The 21,075-nt window shown below is 47.2% G+C and overlaps 1 protein-coding gene across 4 annotated transcripts in view; it reads left to right on the forward strand.

Moving 5' to 3' along the window:
• Nucleotides 1-21,075, forward strand: part of HPCAL1 (hippocalcin-like 1) — an 82,799-nt gene that overhangs the window by 44,341 nt on the left and 17,383 nt on the right. Inside the window, exon 1 of one of the 4 annotated variants that reach the window (XM_014956890.1) lies at nt 11,220-11,344. The exons of 2 other annotated variants lie outside the window; for them this stretch is intronic. The gene's annotated coding sequence lies outside the window, so the exon portion shown is untranslated. Of the gene's footprint in view, nt 1-11,219; nt 11,393-21,075 lie in introns of those variants that run through there. One more of the 4 variants, XM_014956891.1, reaches the window with a different exon arrangement.

A 21,075-nucleotide genomic window follows, 5' to 3' on the forward strand; every position in this document is an offset into this window, starting at 1 on the left:
AGAGGTGTGCCCATGTGAACCTCATGAAGTTCAGCAAGGCCAAGTGCAAGGTTCTGCACATGGGACGGGGCAATCCCAAGCACAAATATAGGCTTGGCGGAGAATGGTTTGAGAAACAGCCCTTAGGAGAAGGATTGGGGGTGTTGGTGGATGAGAACCCCAACATGACCTGGAATGCGTGCTCACAGTCAGGAAAGCCAGCCGTACCCTGGGCTGCATCACAAGAAGCGTGGCCAGCAGGTTGAGGGAGATGATTCTCCTTGCCCACTCTGGTGAGACACCACCTGGAGTCCTGCGTCCAGCTCTGGGACCCCCAGCATAAGAAGAACTTTGACCTGTTGGAGCAAGTCCAGAGGAGGGCCACAGAGATGATCAGTGGGCTGGAGCACCTCTCCTTATGAAGACAGGTTGAGGTTGTTCAGCCTGGAGAAGAGAAGGCTCCGGGGATGCCTTTTAGCAGCCTTCCACTACCTAAAGGGGGTCCTACAGAAGAGATGGGGAGGGACTCTTTATCAGGGGGTGTCACGATAAGACGAGGGGTGACAGTTTTAAACAGAAAGAGGGTAGGTTTAGATTAGATATGCAGAAGAAACTGTTTCCTGTGAGGGTGGTGAGACCCTGGAACAGGTTGCCCAGAGAAGTTGTGGATGCCCCATCCCTGGAGGTGTTCAAGGCCAGGCTGGATGGGGCTTTGAGCAACCTGGTCTAGTGGGAGGTGTCCTTGCCCAGGGCAGGGGGGTTGGAACTAGATGATCTTTAAGGTCCCTTCCAACTCAACCCATTCTGTCCTTCTGTTAAATACTTGTCAATAATTTTACTATCTCGAGTAGTTCTTGTACTGGGAATACCTGCTTATGTCCTGGTTTTCTTCTCAAAAGTTCTCTCATTTGGGCTATGTGTTGCAGAGGGAGAACTTCCCAGCATGTAGTTAAGTAACAGTCTGATTTGTGGCTGAATTTAGGGAGATGACTAAACACTTTAAAATGCAATGATTTGTGAGAGAAGAGGCAGAAAAGACTTCAGTTTGGTTCCTCATACATTCTATAAACTTGTACATTCTTAACATTTTTACAGCTACAAGTCATAAAGCTACGTACCACATTGCATCAAGACAACAGACTCAGAAAATCCTCTGCTCTCTTGTTGATGCGGTGGACTTGCCTGTGTGCTAGTGCTGGTTTTAATTGTCTTTGTGTTTGAGGAGATGTCCTCAGGAGTATCTCCTCAGGTTAGAGGTTAAGCTGTTTCTCATTACTTTGAATAGCGATGATACCTTTGGTTGCACGCGCGGTTGAGCCAGCTCGGAGCTGGTGAGCAGCAGTGGAGCTGGGCATAAGTCACGGAGTTACTCATGTAGCTTCTTACCCTTTCCTTAAGTTGTTCTGCTTCATAATATAATATACTAATAACTCTGGATGGTAATGAGTTTGCTTCCCTGGCTTGTGTGATGGCAATTGCGTTGTTGCTGAGGTTTTGAGTTTAACTCTCAGTAAACTGCAGGCACAAGGGCAGTTACTGCGTGCGTGGTTGAATCCTTGCTTGATGGAGCTACAAACCAGATTGCACCTGTGCCACCTGAAGAGGTGGGGGGTCATTAGAAAGAAATCAGTGTCGGTCTAGGAAAGAGCTGCATCTCCTTGTTGGGAATATTTTCTCTGTGCTCAGAAATCCTTTTTCATCCTCTAAAGGCAACCCTGTGCTCTGATAGTAACATCTTCATTGGAGAACGAGAAGGCTTAAAAACCAGCTCATACTGCACACTGTTTTTTTAGTCCCAGCTTTCTCAGATAAATGAATCACGTTTTCTTAATTGCAGGTGGAGGAAGAAGCAGTCATGACAGTGCTTATAAATGATGCAGTTAGCTTTTGCTCAGGATGCTGAAGTTAGGGAGTGAATTCCAGGCAGAAAGACATCTGTGCTACGTCAAGGTTATTTAGAACAAAGCTTGGTTTTAGCCTTAACCGATTTGCTACCAAATTTTAGTGAGTAAATATGAGATGGACTGCTCTCACCCAGCAACAGAGATGATTGTTTTGGTGTTGCCTGTTCCAAAATGGATCTGATGACCAGTGTTTAAAAATCAGCACCTTCCCACACTGCAAAGCTCCAGGTGCGAGGGTCTGTACAGCTGCAACTCCTCCTGAAGGAGATCAGAAAGTGATGATGTGTGTGCAGAGGTCAGAAAAGGGATGTGAAGATGCTGAAGGAGAGCACCGAAAGGTGTCTAGTCTATGAGTGCTGAGGGATGAGGCTACAGGTGGCAATTAATCCCATTTAGTCGTATTTTAAGATAGTTTTCCCTACACATCACGAGAGCCTCTCATCATCCTATTGTTTAGGTTTCTCTCTGAGCTGGTGGTGGCCAGCGTGTTTCAAAATGGCTGGTTTCACAGAGCTGTGTTGATTGCCAAGTCCAGTCTCATGCTTTTGTGGAGGGTGGTGAGTAGACTTCCAAACCCAACAAACAAACAGGTCCCCTCTTGGGTGGTTGCCCTGCTGAGAGGCCGTTCACCTCCCTCCCTGACTAGAAACTGCCCCACTTTCAGTTTTAACTTACTCATGGGTTGTTTAGTAGTTTGAGGCTTTTTGTCAGCCTATGGGTTTATTTTTTCCCATCTGCTGTTCACCATCCTGATGCATTTACACTAAAAGCTTCTCTCCCCTCTCATGTTTTCATTTTATGATGCATCAGCCAAGTGCTGCTAGTCTGCCACTTTCCTCACTCTTTTTTTTTTTTTTTTAAATTGGTATCACTGAAGAACATTTTGATCTTTGCTCTTTATTTTTATTTGCATGATCTAATTCAGCTTGACTTTGGCAATTTCTCTTTTACCCCTTTGCTTCCTGACCTCCGTGACACAGCTGTCTTTGCTGAGCAGCCCTTCCTCTCCATTCCTCGCAGGCACTCTAGTCCCAAAATCCCTTTTTTGGTGGTTGTTTCTCCAGTTAAATTGGAATCATTCCCACATAGTCTCCCCCACATTGCTTGGGGTTATAAGTACTAACTCTTTTTTTTTTTTTTTTTTCCTATCTTTGCCATAAAGATATCTAAACTTCTTACAATTGAGCACATCAGTCCAGTTGTCTTCCATGCTGAGTTCTTTTGCATCCTCAAAGCTTATGGGAAATTGAAAATATGCATTTCGTTGTTTCACTTCAGAATATTCGTCTACTTAAACAACCTCTCCATGATTACGATCGCCTCCTGAGTTACTTTCTGTGAGCACTTACAGCTTCTTCCAGTGTCTAAATGAGTATGGCCCTGTTCTCGTTCAGCAGCTGGAGCATTACAGCTGCTGTCTGCTGCTTCCAGGAATATCTGTGGTCAGTTCTTAACATTAATAGTAGGTTCTTCAGTTGAGTATTTTGGGAAGTTACAGTCCCGCAGTAAGATAAGCCCCGTTAGCACTTCTGTCTTCCTGCGGACTTTACAATCGACCCTGCACTCCCGTGCAGACTCTACAGGGCATGAGACAACCCGTGCCGTTGTCCCTCCTTCTCCCAGGCAGAGTGGACCCCATAACACTCTAGGCTGGCCATGACTGCCATCCTCCTGAGTTTCTTCTCCTTCTGTTTCCTGACTTTTCTGTTGCATTGCCCTGGCTCCCAGTATCAGTATGTTAATCCTTGATCTTGTTTCTTACTCATCATCTGTGAATTTCTGGCTAATTATCTAGCATCCTATCTGACTGCTGCTATTGATGTTAATGTGTTCTTTGTTCTCCTAAGTTTGGATGATATTATGTGCTTTTTTGTTCACATTTACCAACCCCCCTGTCTGTTTATTAAAACCAGATGTGGGAATTAACTGATTTTCCTGGTTATCCTCTCTAGAGGTTTTTTTTTCCTTTAGTTTAAAGCTCTTAGCTGTGCCTGCTGTGATCACAGAAGGCCATCTTTCATCCATGGAGAAATGTCCTTTTTCCATGAATGCCTTCTGGTGGTGGAACACCCTAAAACTTCCCTTGCGATGTCAGTTCTTGAACCATATGGATGACATTAACTTCTAATAGCTTTTCCTTCCTCTTGTAGCATAGAAAGGAAGTCCCAGGGGATGATGCTCAGAGGCTAAGCCTGGTCTCCCCAGGCGCTCTCTATAGTCTAAAGGGAGGTAGGCACCACCAGGGAGCATCTAAAACAGGCTCCTGCTCCAAATTGCCTTCCTAGTCTACTTCTCTTCTGGGCTAAATTTAGTCCTGAGCCTTGTTCATGCCTGTGATTGAGTTTTCCATCTGCGCACTGAGAGCAAGAGCACTTCACCTCTAATGGAAGGCCAACGGTAAACCTCTCGGGGAACAAGAATACTCTTAGTAATAAGGACCAAATAAAGTGGTTTAAGTAAACAGAAAGCTGAGGACAGTGCACTGGAGCAACCGGGGGGACGGGATGGCAAATGGAGATGGAGAAGCAGAGTGTGATGGAGAAAAGTCAGGCCCCCAACATGTGAGCTGTGGCCTTGCAGTCAGAAGCAGCTGAAAGACTTTCACGGTGCAAAGACATCTTGCAGCATCTCTCCAGCAGGAAGAATGAGTCCAGATTGCTGTGTCTACAGAGAGCGATTGTTTTATTTCCCATTACAAGGGTAGACACAAAATCAGATTTCCACTCTGAGTTGTCTTATATTTTTAGCCTGTGATTGGATTGCAAATGCACACTGGATATTTACATTTCTGGAAGCAGGCTCTGGTGCTGTCTTCTTAACCAGGATCCAAGTTAATTTGCTGAGCTTCCAGATGGGAGCCATTCGTTTCTCTATTACAAATTTGCAGGAATGCTTAATTTAATCTAGATTTTCTAGCTCAGTAGTTTGCCTATTCTAACATTCAAGCATTTTCCTTACCTCCCCTTCTGCTTTTTTTTTTTTTTTTTCCTCCTCCTTCCCCTTGAGCTGAATTATTCACTTGTGCGGAATAAAGAAAATGGGTTTTGCAGAAGGAGCCACCTGCCCATCATCCATCCTGTGTGGAAGCTGATTGTCCTTGCATCTCCTATGGGAGGTTTCCTAAGAGGAGACTAAGTGTAAGGTATAGCTGGTAGAGCCTCTTAGCCCCATTTCACTGGGTTTGCTGAGGCTTATTAAATTTTGCTAGCTTTTTTGTTTTAAACTATTTAATGATCACCTTATTCTGGTCTAGTACATGCACTGAATAAAGATGCTGTTAAACTACTGGCTCTTTCTCTGTTGTGGGTAGATAAGGATATTTGCAGGAGGAGGCTCATAATTTTCCTTAGCAACATTAAGCCTCCAGTGCATTGAGTGACTTGTGATTGTATTATAGCCATTTCTTTAATGAAATTTTAAACTACGTGTCTCTTTACAATCTTTACTTCTCTTTACTTCTGCCTGGGGTTCTTAGATAGCCATACAAACACTATGTATATCATTGCCGTGGCCTGCAGTCCATGAAGTGTACATGAAGAAGCAGTTGGGGTGCAGACAGGTGAAGTTAGCTCACGAGCCCGCCCCTTTCTTCATTACTGCATTTTCCATAACAGTCAAGGCTGTGGTAGGAAAAAATGATGCATCATTGGTTTGCTACTTTAGTTTCAGAATGAGTGTATTGAACCAGCTTGAGGTCAACTCTATTATTTCTTCTTCTTGTGTTACGAATTCCCAGTGCTCTCAATAGCCAAACCTCATCCCAGAAAACTACGGAAGTGCTGTGGGGAGAGACTGCATCCCTAAGGCCTGGAGACATAGAGTGCCTGGAGCCACAGGCACGCTTGAGAGCTTGTCCTGAGCAAATTGGGTCAGTGACCTGCAAAACTTAGCACATGGATGAGCAGTTACAGTTGTCCTGCTTGGTTCCTGTGTTGCTTATAGTCATGCAGCAGTTGAAGGAAGCTGGGGTTGGTAGGGAGTCATAGAAGCATAGAATTGTCTGGGTTGGAAGGGACCTTCAAAATCATTGAGTCCAACCATTTACAACACTGCCAAAACCACCACTAGACCCTGTCCCTAAGTACCATGCCTACCCGTCTCTTAAATACCTCCAGGGGTGGCAATCCCACCACTTCCCTGGGCAGCCTGTTCCAATGTTTGATAACCCTTAAGATGCAATATTAAACTGTCCTACTTCATTCCTTGCTCAGGATTGTTGCCTGTGAGGGAGTGATGCTGGGGATGATGTGATAAGGTACAAGAAGATATATTTTTGTTCTGCATCTGTACAACAAAAAGTTGTGCTGCTTCCTGGTCTATTGCTCAAACCCCAAGGTTTCAGGGTGAAGTTTTCAGCCAGGTGATGCTCAACCCTTACAATCAAAGAATCACAGAATGATACGGGGTTGAAAGGGACTTCTGGAGATCTTCTAGTCCAACCCCCCTGCCAAAGCAGATCCACCTAGAGGAGGTTGCACAGGAACTATGGCTATGTAGTCAGGAGGTTCTGACCGCTCACTTCTGGTATAAATAGTCCTCAGTACTTCTTCATTTTGGGGATGGAAGTCTCAATACTGTTTTTTTTTTTTTTCCCAGAGCAGGTGAGCAGACAGGTTTTGAGGTATTTTATCAGGTGATGGAAGTGATGGGTGCTCAGTTCTGGAAGGCAGCTGGTGGAGGTGAAGCGATGCTGTGGTTGTGCCTGGGAAGGCAGCCCCAGGACTGAGGGCAGGAGGTGCATCTTCTACATGCTTGAAGGGTCGAGGCACAACCTGGACCTGGTTCTCAGCACCACTGGCAGGCTGGGAAACTCAGCAAAGGTGGTGTGGTGGAAATGATACACTAAAAGATTATTTGGGTAATAGTACGCAGGTCAGCACCTCAAGTTAACAGACAGTAACCCAGATAAGGATGGAAATTATGTAGAAGGCACTATCGTATATATATCTTTTATTAGAACTGTTGTGTTCTGTCTTACTCTACCACTGTAAAAAAGGGTGAATATAAAGTAGATAGAAACAGCACTGGTGTTAGAAACAGAAGTGTGTGTGATGCAGCCATGAGATAAGCCTGTTACATCGAAACGCTCAGCCTGGGTGTTTTCTCTCTGTTGTGATGTACTTGCAAACTCGGGAAGACCCTTTAGGAATTTCTCACAGTCTCTTCCTGCCTTAGTCCGACCAGGACACTGAAAACATGGGATTATCCCCATGCTCCCCCGACTCGCAGCACTGAACAAGGTGCACACGTTGTGAAAATTGCTCCGCGAGGCTGACCTGCAGCAGCCGGAGCTGGTTGGGGCCACCCAGCAAATCCTATTAAGTCAGGAGTGTCAATACAGTGTGTACAACTTCGGTTCGGGGGGGCTATTTATAGCTGCAGTAAGAGTATTGTGTGCGCAAGGCTTTTCTTTCACACCTAATCAGGGACCTTGGGACACTCACCATCCCCTTTACCTGCTCAGCCAGACCTCCGAGAGCACCAGTGTTTTAGCTGGAAAACCTGGTCGTCTTCTAAGGCCACCTGAGGGCCATCATGGAGGAGGAGGCTGTGATTTTCTGCCTGCCTCTCTGTAGAGCATCTCCTCCTGTCCCAGCTCACAGGGTTCAGTGGTTCAGCTCTCGAGGGTCACCAGGAGCACTGCAGCAGGAAGGAGGAGGAACTTCATATATGTGTGTCAGCAATGTCATTAGACTTCTCAAGCTCTTCTCGGTGATGAGCGTGCTTCCTGAAATGTGGTGGGGTAAAGTACACAGGATTTGGAGTTTGGAGGAACCAAATGCGGCAGAGCTGCAGGAGCAGGGTAACAAGGAGCTACGCTTGGTCTTCTTGGGAAGGATGATTTATGCACCCCATCAGCAATGTCAGTTTGTGGTTTTGGGGTCTGGCCAGGGAGGTAGGAAGGACTTGCTTATAAGAAGTTTCCAGCCCAAGGTAATCCAGCGGTGGATTGAGGACCTCCTGTGTGAGCGTGCATTTGGTGAGCACACTAATGGTATGCCAAGGAATTGCTGCTGATTTAGTTTTAAAATAACACAGCGTTAGTGGGGCACAAACAAAGAGCAAAGACCAGCGAGAACATGTTCCTTACTGCAGCTGGCCCAGGCTGGAGTCCCCCCAGCACCACAAGCCCCCCAGGATGCTGCCATCAAGTGCAATCAAATGTGATAATAAAGCGTGGGAGCTTTCTGCTCACTTACTGCGTTACGTTGAGTGAGTTGATTATGGGGACTGTTGATTTTATGGGGTTTTTATATTCTTATTGGGAGCCATTTGTCAGTCTGCGCGGAAACCTGATTAGCTGAGAATTGCTAGCTCTCTGGTATATGTTGGCCTATAAAGTGAAGGATGCAGCAATAAACACAGTCCATTAGGCTGCTGGAGAAGTCTCCAGGCTTCTTTGGAGGTTAGAAAGGAGAGGTCCTGACACTTAAATGCCTTTCCCTTGGGAACTTGCACGTGTTTGGTGAGGGGGGTCTGTGCCAGCATCCCTTGGTGGGAGCTGGCAGCCCGTTTCAGCCCACTGGTACTGCTCTCTGCTGCTGGAAATCTGGGTTCTGGCTGTCCGTGGGTCTCCGTGCCCACCCCAGTAGTGAGCTGGGAAGGAGCTACCTTACTACAAGTGGTCTTCTGCAGGAAGGGAGCAGGACGCTGGTGTCACTGCAGCCACAAACCCGCCCCGTTGGCAAAGCCTTGGGCAGTGGGAAGGGGAAGATGCTGCTTCTGTAGGTGAAGGGAATAAGGAATTGCAGCTGATGGTGGTGCTTCTGCGATGCTTCCTAGAGGTAAGCACGCTGCTGCTTGAGGAGTGCGGTTTGCTAGTTAAGTAGGCTTAAATTCAAGTCTCCTCCAGGGCACGGGGGCACAGCATAAGACTTTTGCTTCGCCCAGTAAATGCACTTCCCCATCACTCTGCATAAAATAATTTTCAGGCTTTAAGCAAGGGGATAGTTAAACTTGGCACCAGCCACCTCGTCGTGGTGCTGGAGGGTGTTGAATGGGCACTGTTCATGATCGGATAAAGCAGGGACAAGGTGACTAATGACACCTGCATCCTTGTAGTGATATTTTTGTGAAATGTCTCCAGTGTGGCAAAAGCCCAGGGCTCTTCTCACCGATATCCTCTTCTTTTTTCTTAATTACAACAAAAGATTTAAGTTTTTGTTAACAGTGTCAGAAAAACCTTTGGCATAAGGCAAGCAGGGGCTGTGAAAGCTTCGCCCTCGGGTGGCAGTGCTTTCAGGGTGCTGCTGCCAGCATCACGGAGGGTGAGGTGGTTTGGGGCAGCAGCGTGATGCTACCCACATCCCCATCCTGGCATCTCCAGAAGAGGCCAAGCCTCCATCCAGCACAGGATAAAGGTATATTTTTAACTATTGTTTTGATGGGACAAGTTCAGCTGCTTGGGTCAAGGTGGATCTGGGCTGCAGTGGCCCTGAATGGTGTGTCAGTGTCTGCCTGCCCTGGTCCCTACTGGGAACCCTGATACATTGACCTGTTTTGAAGACCCAGCCTGGCTGATTGCAGCAGGCCAAGAGGGCTGAGTGAGACTGAAGCAAGGGATGGTTGTTAGTTAATGTAATCTGCTGTCCTAAAGCCAGCCTGTGGTTTGCCACGTGTTTGTTGGGTTGGACTGGGAAAAGATGTTCCACATCTTAAAGCACGCAGAAATATTTGCCAGCCTTTCCAAAATAATTTTGAATTAATTTAGGTATCTGCTAGGCTGTGTTGAATCTACTTTTTATTCTAGCGTAGAGGGGCACTGAGTGGTCGGAGTGACCCAACTGTCTTAGTTTCCACCTTCTTGTGTTCATGAACATCTTCTGTGGAGCAAAGCTCGTCTTCAAGTCTTGTAGTGCTTGAAGCTGTCCAGTCCATCCCTGTGCTGCTGTGCAATGACTTACTCACCAACTTTTTCTTGTCTTGGGGGGTGAAAATCAGTAGTGAGATACTAAAACTGAAGCGGATGCCTTCTCATGATTTCAACTGGCTGTGTTTTATTTTTCAAGTTTGCTTTCATCAAAATGATGACTTATGCTTGTGTTGTCCAAGCAGTATGTCATCCAGCAAGTACTGAGGGGATTTTTCTGCCTGGGATGAGGCATCACTGGTGATGTCAGGATGGTGAGGAGTTAGTGTGGCAAACAATCGCTCGTAAAACCAGTGCTGTGATTAATTAGGGTTTTCAGAGCTCTGAAACAGTCATTTCTATATTAATAATGTTCACATTGTAAGTGGCCCTCCACCGGCCTGGGGTTTCTCTTTGAACAGAGGTTGAAACAGGTAGTTTTCCATTAGAGCCTGAATATGTAGCCACACCAGGCTGTGGGCACAAATTGTGCCTTGTGTAAATGTATATTGCTCCTTGAAGGTTTTCTTCCCTTTGATGCAGAAGTCTTTCTGCTGTAGGTGTAGATTATATAGGTTATGTGTATGTTGACCTAGTGCCCTCCTTTTTTTTTAAAAGAAAGATCTGTGAATTTCCAACATTTTAGAAAACCAAGGGATTTTTCAACTTTTTAATCTTTATTTTGCCTTTGAGGGAAACTAAGTGCCATACCATAAATTCCCATGGTGGATGGATGACTGGCTAGGGGGGTCGTCTCCAGGCTCCAAAAATTCAACCTGGGGAGCTGTAGACTGTGAAAACATCAACTGCTCAGAAACCCTTTAACCCCTTCTACCTTCCTGCGCTGCTGAAACTAAAGGTTGGGGCATCTCTTGAGATCTTGTATCTTTTTTAACCGAAACACTCAAAGATATTATAAGTAATGATGTCTGAGGAGGTGCAGAAGAGAAGTAACAGCCAACTCCTGGCTAGTAGGGATTCAAAACTGTGTTTCAGCTGGAGGGAAGGGACAAATAATCCCACGTTAGCTCTCCTTTCTCTGAAATGTCTGCAGCGAAGCTTTGGACGTGTGAGCTGCATCTTCTGCCGGTGCTCCTGGATGTCCTGAGCCTGGATGGTTTTGGGGTAGGAGAGAAAGGGGGAGACAACCTGAGAGGTGAGCCACTTTCTTGCTTTTACGCTGTAGCCATGCTAAGGGCACGTTCCCTCTCCGAGCTCTCTTTTCAGGCCTTGCCTGCTTTGTGGAGAGACTTCATTCAGTGTTTAAGAGACTCTTGTTTTGCCCGTGTAGGAATGGGGATGCTGAGGGGGATAATGGAAATGTACGGGGTGATTTGGTGACGTCTGTTCTCCACTGTCACCCAGGAATTTATGAGTGTTGGAAGGATGCAAAATGTAAAACCCGTCGCTGGGCGGAGTGAGGGTGAACGTATGGTTTGTGCATGTGTTTTCGCTTCGTAATCAAGGAAGAAAAAAAAAAAATCATCTAAAAATAAGCTGCGGGCTCGCCTCTGCTTCCTGGTTCTCGCGGGGCTGTGTGCGGCGCAGCAGCCGGAGGGATGGGGCGGCCGGAGAACCCCCCACCAGAGCCCAGGGCGGATGGAGAGGCTAGGTGAGGGGGCAAGCGGGGGGCGGCCGGCATCCTCTCGGGCATCTGGAGGTACGTAGGCAGCCTGTGGGCGTCTGTCTCGCGTGGGGTGGCTGCGTGAAGTCCTGCTGTGAATATACGTCGTGGCGCGAGTGTGTAGGTTCTCCATCAGTCCTGAGCACATCAGTTTTGGTGAGGAGAGAGGTGGTTGGCTTTGAACTCTAAATCCTAGAGAGTGGTGGAGAGGTCTGGAGAGGTGGAGAGGTCTGGAGTGGAAGAAGCAGCTCTTGGGCAAAAGAGGTGAGCAAGCAGAGCAGTGGTGAAGCCATCATAGATGTATGCAGCGATGCAGCAGCGTGCAGTTAGGGTGGTGTAACTGGCACCGAAACTTGGCTTGAGAGCCACCGGGACACCGTGCCACGGCAGCCACGGGGGCTTTGCTCTCCGGTGCTGGGGGGTTTGCTGAGCTGATGCCGGGAGAGCTGTGGGCAGGAGATGGGAAAGGCAGCACCTGCCTGAAACCCCAGGGCAGCTGTGTGCACCCAGAGCTGCCCTAGGAACTTATGTTTTCAGTAAGGATGCTATGATGTTTCCTAATGTGTTGCTTTTTTTTTTTTTTTTTTTTTTGAGAAAACCCAATGATATTGTGCAGGGGATGCACAGGCAATTAAAATAATGTTCCTAATACTGAAGTGTTCACAAATAAGCTGACAAAGGCAAAAGGAAGTTGCGTAGTTTTCTCTGCTCTTTACAGGCAGGGTTGAAGCTCCTCTAGCTTGTGGTCACTAAGATATTGCAGAGCCTGGTTCTGGCCTGAGCGGCCAGCATGGACCTTTACTTGCTTTTCCATGTGAGCTATATCCTTTTTGCTACCTGAACCTCCGTGAATCTAGTTTTTACCTCCATGAACCTACCTCGCTTGTCTCAAATCCAGAAACTGTCAATTTGAAAAGATTTCTCTGAAAGTTCTAAGTTTTATCAGTGATTTCTCGTCGTCAGTCCTACCGACGCATGTATCATCTGTATTTGTACTTCATGGCTTGTTAGCTCTCAGAGGTTCAGCAACCTCCTGGGAAAATTTGCACTGAGCAATAAAGCAGCCTGATGGGGAATCAGTGGCTTCAGTCCTTTGTGATCTCGGTTTTGACCTGTATTAATGTATTTTTCCCCCAGCCTGGAGGAGATGGCATTTGCAGGTTCAGCAGTGGGCTGGCAGAGCTGCACCAGGGATGTACGGGCTTGCTGAGTGGGGGTTGACCAGCTGGGGCAGCCAGCAAGAAGCATCTGGCATTTTAAGAGCATTAGTGGATGATGGATATTATATCTGTATGTAAAAGGCACTTTAAAAAGTGCCTGGAGAGGTTGCAAATTGCCTATCTAAGTGGTGAAGCATCTGAATAGCAGAGCTGCATGGGAGAGCTTCTTGCCCTGTTGGGGCTTTTCTGAGCAGGGATAAAGTTGATGGATGCTGTTGAGGGTCCGGATGACTGTAGGCAGTTTTGTGCAAGGAAATCATGAAGGGAGTGACGGTGGGTGGAAGGGAAAGCATGGCTGGTGTGGCAGAGCAGGGCCCTGATGGAGACCACAACGCTGTGGTCACTGGGTACCAAAGCACCCCAGGGGGAGATGCTCCTGCGTTGACTCGAGTGGTGGCACCAGGGATGGGTGGTGACCGAGGGCTGCCATCCTCCCTTCCTCGCTGGTGTGGCGGCCCAGGGATGGCTAACTGCTTTTTTATTAACTGCCGAGTTATTCATCCGCTTGGTTTTCCTCTGTGGGGGAAGCACTGATAATAGTGCAGGGATGCTCTTGGGTGTATCCGATGGTTTCAACTCACCTTGAATTTGGTGACTAATTGCTGCAGCGATCGAATTCGGTGTCTGAAGGCAGCACCGCAGTCACACAAGGCGCTTGGGAGGGGACTGAAGTAATTTTTCTATTTAGCTTCTCTGAAGATTTCTTTTCATCTGGCCAGTTTGGCCAGTTTTGTTGTTGCTTGGTTGGGTTTTTGGTATTTTGAGGTGTGTATGTTTTTTTTTTTAGGTTATTAAAGGAAAGACAAAATAATAGCTGCATGCCTCTTTAATGTACTACAATTAGATGAAGGAGCAAGCTATTGAATGGTTCTGGCTAAAGCTGTGAAAAAGGATAATTTTAACTGCTGTTACATGAAAAATCTTCCCTTTTCTGCTTTTATGATGATGACCGCCCATTTGTATTTTAGCATCTGTTCCTGTAAGAATGTGGAAGGAAATGAACTGGCTCAGCAGAAGCTGAAACCCAAACTAATCTCATGCTGGAGTAAACGCTCAATAGTCTCATTGTCCGTGGGCACTTCAGCAGCAAACCTAGGGGAAAAAAAAAGAAAAAAGAAACAAATCGGTATTAAAAACCAGAATAGATGTTAGAGAAAGCATCAAAGCCCTTTTGTTGTTTTCCCCAGCACCCTGCGGGCTCCACGCATGTGCCCAGCAAGCCCCGAGCTGGGCAACCAGCCAGCGGGGGCTTTTCCCCTCTGTTTGGGGTGCCGGGCACAGGGTCCCGCAGCCGGCGGTGCCAGAGCCTGGGATCACCGTCACCAAACGGGGCGACCGGTTCCTACCAAAGCTCTTTATGAGCTTTCTGAGGCTGGCTGCCCTGCCTCCCGCAGAGTCCTCCCCTCCTTTCTCCCCACACTTCCCCGCTTGCATAAGTGACTTAGGCATTGCCCTCCCTGCTCTCCCTGCCCTCTCTCCTGCTCTGGTGCATCACTTGGCCTCTTCCTTCTGATAAATAACTTCCCAGCCAAGTCGCTCCTCTAGGTGAGGCTGGGAGTGTTTTGAAGCAGAGACACTAAGTTTACATTCTTGCCTATTTAATTGTGCAGATCTGTTTCATACCTAAACTCGCTGGGATTATTTACCAAAAGTATGTGGCAAATAATATTTCTCATTTAAAAAATAATCCCTGTATCTTGTGAACTCTTGATGCTTTCTCCAGTCAGAAACTGAAAGTGGAATCGATTTTTTTTTTTTTTAAATTACTTTATCAGACTGAGAGAAATGCAGAGATTAGTGGAGCATAAACTGAAAGAAGCAAAGCAGCTCTCAAGTGTTTTAATGATCTGAGTAGCCAGTTTGTTTAGTGTAAATTGTCACTGAGCCTTCAGTTTGGTGCTTAGGGTTTTAGTTTGTTAAATAAAAATAAATAAAGCATGGAAGTGGAGATTCAGGAGGCTGTAGTCCAGCTGAGCTTGCATACATTCTTCAGCTGCCACATGAGGGATTGCTCAGTCCATGCTGGCATTCCCTGACGGGGCTTTTCCTTGCAGGCAGTGGTGTGTATTTTAATTTACTAATGCAAAGGACAGTGGGACTGCGTGGGCCTTAGCCCGTTTGTGGATGGCACCGAGCTGAGTGGTGCAGTGGATACCTTTGAGGGAAGGGATGTCATCCCAAGAGAGGCCCCTTGACAGGCTGGAGGAGTGAGCCCATGTGAACCTCATGAAGTTCAACAAGGCCAAGCGCAAGGTCTTGCACCTGGGTCAGGGCAACCCCTGGTAACAATACAGGCTGGGGGATGAAGGGATTGAGAAGGATTTGGGGATACTGGTGGACGAAATATTGGACATGATCTGGCAACATGCACTCACAGCCAGAAATCTGATTGTGTCATGGGTTCCACAAGAAGAAGCGTGGTCAGCAGCTCAAGGGAGGTGATTCTGGCCCTCTACTCCGTTCTCATGATACCTAATCTGGAGTACTATGTCCAGCTCTGGGGCCCCCAGCATAAGGACATGGACATGTTTGGTCTGGAGCACAAGTCTTACGAGGAGAGGCTGAGGGAGCTGGGGTTGTTCAGTCTGGGGAAGAGGAGACTGAGGGGCGACCTTATCGCTCTGTACAAGTACCTGAAAGGAAGCTGTAGAGAGACGGGGGTCGGTCTCTTCTCCCAAGTTACAGATGATAGGACAAGGGGCAATGGCTTCAAATTATGCCAGGGGAAATTCAGGTTAGATATTAGGAAACATTTCTTTACTGAAAGGGTTGTCAGGCATTGGAATGGGCTGCCCAGGGAGGTGGTGGAGTCACCATCCCTGGAGGTATTTAAGAAACGTGTAGACATGGTTCTTCAGGGCATGCTCTAGTGCCCAAGATTATTGGTTTGTCGTGGGCTGCTGAGTGGGTGGGTGATGGATTTTTGGTTTGGTTGTTGTTGTGTGTTTAGGTGGTGTGGTGGTTTGTTTTTTTGTTTTTGTTTTTTTTTGTTTTGTTTTGTTTTGTTTTGTTTTTTTTTTGGTTTTTTTTGTGGTTGGACTCGATGATCTCTGAGGTCCCTTCCAACCACCACAATTCTGTGATTCTGTGATTCTGTGATTCTGTGAGTGGGTCCAGAGGAGGGCCATGAACCATCTCAGGGGGCTGGAGCAGCTCTCCTTATGAAGACAGGCTGAGAGAGCTGGGGTGGTTCAGCCTGGAGAAGAGAAGGCTTCAGGGAGAACTTTTAGCAGCCTTCCACTACCTAAAGGGGGCTACAGGAGAGATGGGGAGGGACTCTTTATCAGGGGGTGTCACGATAAGACGAGGGGTGACAGTTTTAAACTGAAAGAGGGTAGTTTAGATTAGATATGACGAAGAAACTGTTTCCTGTGAGGGTGGTGAGACCCTGGAACAGGTTGCCCAGAGAAGCTGTGGCTGCCCCATCCCTGGAGGTGTTCAAGGCCAGGCTGGATGGGGCTTTGAGCAACCTAATCCAGTGGAAGATGTCCCTGCTTATTGCAGGGGGGTAGGACTAGATGATCTTTAAAGGTCCCTTTCAACCCAAGCTATTCTCTGATTCTGTGATCATTCCTGTGAGATCTGGTGTCAAAATCTGCATTTGTTTACTGGCAAAGGCTGGTATTTATCCTGTAGTTGAACAACTGCTGGCACTGCTGCTTGATGAAGGTAAGCAAAATTCCTGCGTCCGAGAGGATAAAATGTTCTTCAAATTTAGGACGTGAGGCATCTAATATTTTCAGTCAGGGTAAATCTAATGATACTTTATGGGCTGGGAGGCAAGGGTAGGAAAGAGGTCGATAGCTTTTTGAAGGAGAGGAAGCAGATTTATATATTTTTTTTTTAGGCTTGCCAAGTGTCCCCTCTTTATCCCCAATTCCTGTCCTTGGACCTGCCCGGGACTGAATGGAAAGGCCCTTCCCCTGCATCAACGCAGGGGTGGTGTTTGCTGTGGCAAGATGCGTTTCTCCAGCCGGCTGCTTGGCAGAGCCTTTCTACTCAAATAATTATCTGCTTTTTGGCACAGCGACAGGCTTTTTTTTAAAGCCCTGTGCGTGGTTCCTGGTGGAGCGGAGGCCAGATCCCAGCTGCCTCTTCCCTGCCCGGCAGCGGCAGCCCTCCAGCATCCCGCTCTGGGGCTGGGGCAGCCGCCGGCGGGTGCCATTCCCCTCACAGAGCCCTTCAGTTGACTTTAACACACACCAGCCTAAGATGTGCTCTTGGCAAAGAACATGGTACCTCCCACAGCTGGTACGGACGCGTGAAACCAGGCTGCTCATGTTCAACGTAGGGTGGGCTGGAGCATCTGCGGTGCTGGGGTTTTCTCCGGGAAAGATGCAGGCTTGGGAACGCTGGCTGCAACAGCAGCAAGGAGTTGGATGTGTTTTAGGGGGGTTGCTTGTGGGTGGAGAGCGGTGCTGTGTTGTTGAGGAGCTCTGGAAGCTCTGCCTGCGGTGGCTCCTGGCAGCCTCTGCAGCTTCATGGTGCAGCCTGGAGAAACCTGCCACCGCAGCTCCCCTCCCTGCCAGAAACAGCCGTTTCAGTCAAGAAACAGTCGCTTTATATAGGAAAAGTCAATCTGGGGGATTTATGCATACACACACGGCACGTGTGCTGAGCTATGTAGGGGTTGGAAGTTTTTTCATGACTCGTGTGTGGGCAGCGATGGGCCGGCTGAGCCTGGCCAGAGCCGCCTGGGTGCCCCAGCGTACATCCGGACACCCTTATGGTGTAGACCAAAGTTTTGGCACACAATCAAACTTGCAGTATTTTTGCATGGTTTCTCCCCATCCACAGGCTTGGATGGCAGCCCAAACCAGGGTGTCTGTCTGGTTTGCAGAGGGTCCTGCCACGTTGCTGTGGTGCATGGGCTGCTTCGAGCTGGAGGAAGAGTTGTGCCAGACCACCACAGTCCCCTCCATCCCGGGGTGGGGTAAAGCATCAAAGGGCATGCTTCTCTTGATGTCAGGGAAATAAAAAAAAAAAGGTGCTTTTTTCAGTGGTGTATTTCTCATTTAGTGCAAGCGCCGTGTGTCTGTAAGCATGCACAAACACATCTTTGCTGAACTGCTTCCCTGCCCCAAAGGCAGATCCTGAGGCTCCCCAAGCTCCAAGGGAGCTGCAACCCGCTCGTAGCGTTCAGGGGTATTTTCAGGCACCTTTCTCACTGCCCGAGGGAAGGGGGAATGTTTTTTTACTTCGTTTCAGAGCAAACTCCCTAATTGCCTTTCGGTTTGTTACAGCGGTTCTTGTGATATGCCAGATCTGAATCTTCTCCTTTAGGAGGAAAAAAAAACAAACCCAGCAGCTGGATTATGGATAAAATACAAATATATATGAGTGAGGAGCTTCACTTGCTGAAAGTATTTTCTAGTGCACAGATCTTAATGAATAGCAAATAGGGAGTGATTGTGGTCTCCCCCAGTTAAGGCTGTGGTTAGATTTGTTTGGTTGGTTGGTTTTGTACAAGCCTGCTGTTTTGTTTATAAAACAAATACACTATTATTCCCTGCCCTCCCACTGGATGGGCGGTAGAAGAGGTCCTCCTCGGCTGCCTCACACTTACGGCTGGAGAAGAAACTGGAAAATCCTTGTGTGATGTGCACCACTAGGTTTTACGTGTGGAGATGTTCCAGAAACATGTTGGATCACTTATTTCTTAACATTGTTTTTCCACTAAGCCTCACATCTCTTCCATTAGACCTTATCAGCAGATGGGTTTTAAAGCTCCACATTTGGGAGTGTGCAGATCAGATATCTGATGCCACGACATTGCCGTTTGTCATTAACGTGAAAGAAGATCAGGACATGGTTATGAGCGAGCTGGTTAACCTTTCGGGATGGAAGTCACTGAAAAGGCAAGAAAGGCAGGGGGAGTCTGTCTCTGAAGACGGGAAAAGCTGCTCATCTGGAAGCACAGAGAAGAGCCCGAGCAGAGCTGAACACAGATTGACCCAAGGCACTAAGGTGAAAAGACAAATCCTCTTCTTGGACATGTTCCCAGTGCAGATAAGGAAACTCGGTGTCACTGTGCAGGCGCGGGCAGGACCTCGTCCAAGGTGATGCAGTGTGGTCCTGGTGGCCAGTAGTCCAGGGGCTGTCACTGCATGAAGTGTAGAGGAGAATTTCTACAACACAGGGAAAGAAAAACGTGTGTCTGAGAGGGGGTAAGAAGAGCCTGCTCGATTAAGCCAGGAAAGCCAAGGCTGATGTGAGAGTGATGGCTTTATATAAGTGTGTGTAGCAGAAGGGAAATTCTAGAGAAGATTACATTAGGACCAGACCAAATGCTGTAACCAGCACTGAACACGTTTAGGCTGAAAGTTAGAAGGTGATTTTGAGTTGTTAGAGGGATCAGTCCTCTGACTGGAGTAATAGGAACAAAGCTGGGCTAGCTTTTTGGATGAAGCTCAATAAGCAAGTCCATGAGTGATGCTACATCTGCCAAACCTGGTGAGCTGGATGGTCCCTTCCTCTGTTGACTCCTCACTGTTAACTCAGCAGAGCGAGGGGAATTGCTGGCACCATTAGTTTGGTCTTGTTGGTTATATGAGGAGGGGTAAAGCTCGCCTGGGTTTATGCACAAGTGGCCGTTGTGTCTCAGCAAGAAGCAGCAAAAATGTGCAATGCAAGGGGCCAGCCAGGGCTTTCCAGTGCTGCTTGTAACCTGGTGTGACAGACGAGCTCTTGTTGGGCATGAGCTCCCCTAACACTTACCAAAATGCCCAAACATGCATCTATGGGATGCCTTAAGGCCATCAGTGTGACCGTATTTCCAAGAGGAGCAGCTCGTCTTTAGTAATATTGAAAATAATGAGTATTGACTGTGTTAAAGTGCGAGTATATTGAGGTAACATCCACCTTGGCATAGCTCTGTATGGAAGCCATTAGGACAAAGCTGAGTAACGGAAGCTTATAGGACACTGAGATGGTTTGGAAGGAACAAGAGAAAAATAACCTGTAATAGCTGAACTGCATTTGCAGGAACAGTGGCATTCAGCGTTTTCACTTCAGTGCATGCCCATGGTGGATATGCCACCTCTCCAGGGCTAGCACTGGGGCAGGTCTGCCCCTCTCACCCCTGGCTGCGAATTCGGTGTCACCACGGGCTGTTTCTTCATGCACTTTGTCTAATTTCAGCCCAACAAAGCCGCCTTCTCACAGCTGAGTGCTCACCATATTGCTATAATATGAATTAGTAGAGATAACCCAGGAGTTTTATAACAACCGTACATTTACTGAGCGCATTTTGGTGTCCAGTGAACCCAGAGCCTGGCAGATAATTGCTATGAGAAACAGTTTTGACTATTTCATTCCCTTGTAAAACCAGGGGGGAGCTGATAACTTTATTTCTCCCAGTTTTGGACTGAGTGCAGTTTTGATGGCTATCTCGGCAAGCCAAAACCACAGACGTCTGTTCCAAACTGGTGGGTAATTGCTTTGTGCGAAGCCATTCATGAACTAATTTTTTCCTCCAGGAAGGTTAGGTTTGTTTACTCAATCCCATTTCAAAGCAATGCCATTTCTTACCAGAGACCATAGCAGAAATATGTGCACAGCTTGGTTCTTTCCATCCTGCCTATATCTTCATTTTAATTTTGAGAATATAATACGGAGTATTTTTATTCCACGTTGCTTCTTAATCTGCCTAGCCTGGTATTTTCCAAACCTCTGGTTTCCTTCCTACTCTTCCTTGTTTTCCATTACTAAATATTCAAGCCCATTTAAAATATCCAAGATGTAGATTTAAGCAACTTTGGCACAGCACATCTTCTCTTGGGCTAACAGGCAATGGGTGCTCCAGTGCACTAAGGAGGGATTGAGAAATGACAAACAGGCTTCTTGCCGCGAGCTGACGCCAAGGGCAGAGAACAGGGTGGGTGAGAGGGATGACAACTGAGTACGTACATTAATATGGACAGATAAGATAACTGAGGCAGTACTCTACAGAGGAAAGATCTGGGTGGTCTGCAAATATGTATTACTGTATGTAAGGTCTGATTCTCTTGCATCCGAGAAAATAAATATTCCATCAGTAATGGAAGCTCCAACATTAGGAAAAAGTTTTTCACAGAAGGAGTAGTCAGACACTGGAATAGGCTGACCAGGGAGGTGGTTGAGTCACCATCCTTGGATGTGTTTAAGAGTCATTTAGATGTGGTATTGGGGGATATGGTGTAGGGGAGGACTTTGTAGAGTAGGGCAGATGGTTGGACTCAATGATCCCAAGGGTCTTTTCCAACCTAAATGATTCTATGATTCATTAGGATGTTGTTGATTTTTTTTTTGGTCAATGCCAGTTATTTGCTTATCAGTACTGTTACCAAACCTACAGATTATCCTGGCTCCAGTGTTCATGGCCTACATGTTGGGACCATGCAAGAGGCAGGAGCGAGGCAATGGGGGAAGGTCCAGTGTGGCTGCAGAGGTGGGGAGGGAGGGAAGGAGCTGGGAGAGGTGAATGGAGAAGGTTGAGTGTCTCTGTCTGTCAGAATAAAG

The sequence above is a fragment of the Calidris pugnax genome, unplaced genomic scaffold (genome assembly GCF_001431845.1).
Source record: "Calidris pugnax isolate Ruff unplaced genomic scaffold, ASM143184v1 scaffold171, whole genome shotgun sequence".
Taxonomy (NCBI): Eukaryota; Metazoa; Chordata; class Aves; order Charadriiformes; family Scolopacidae; genus Calidris; species Calidris pugnax.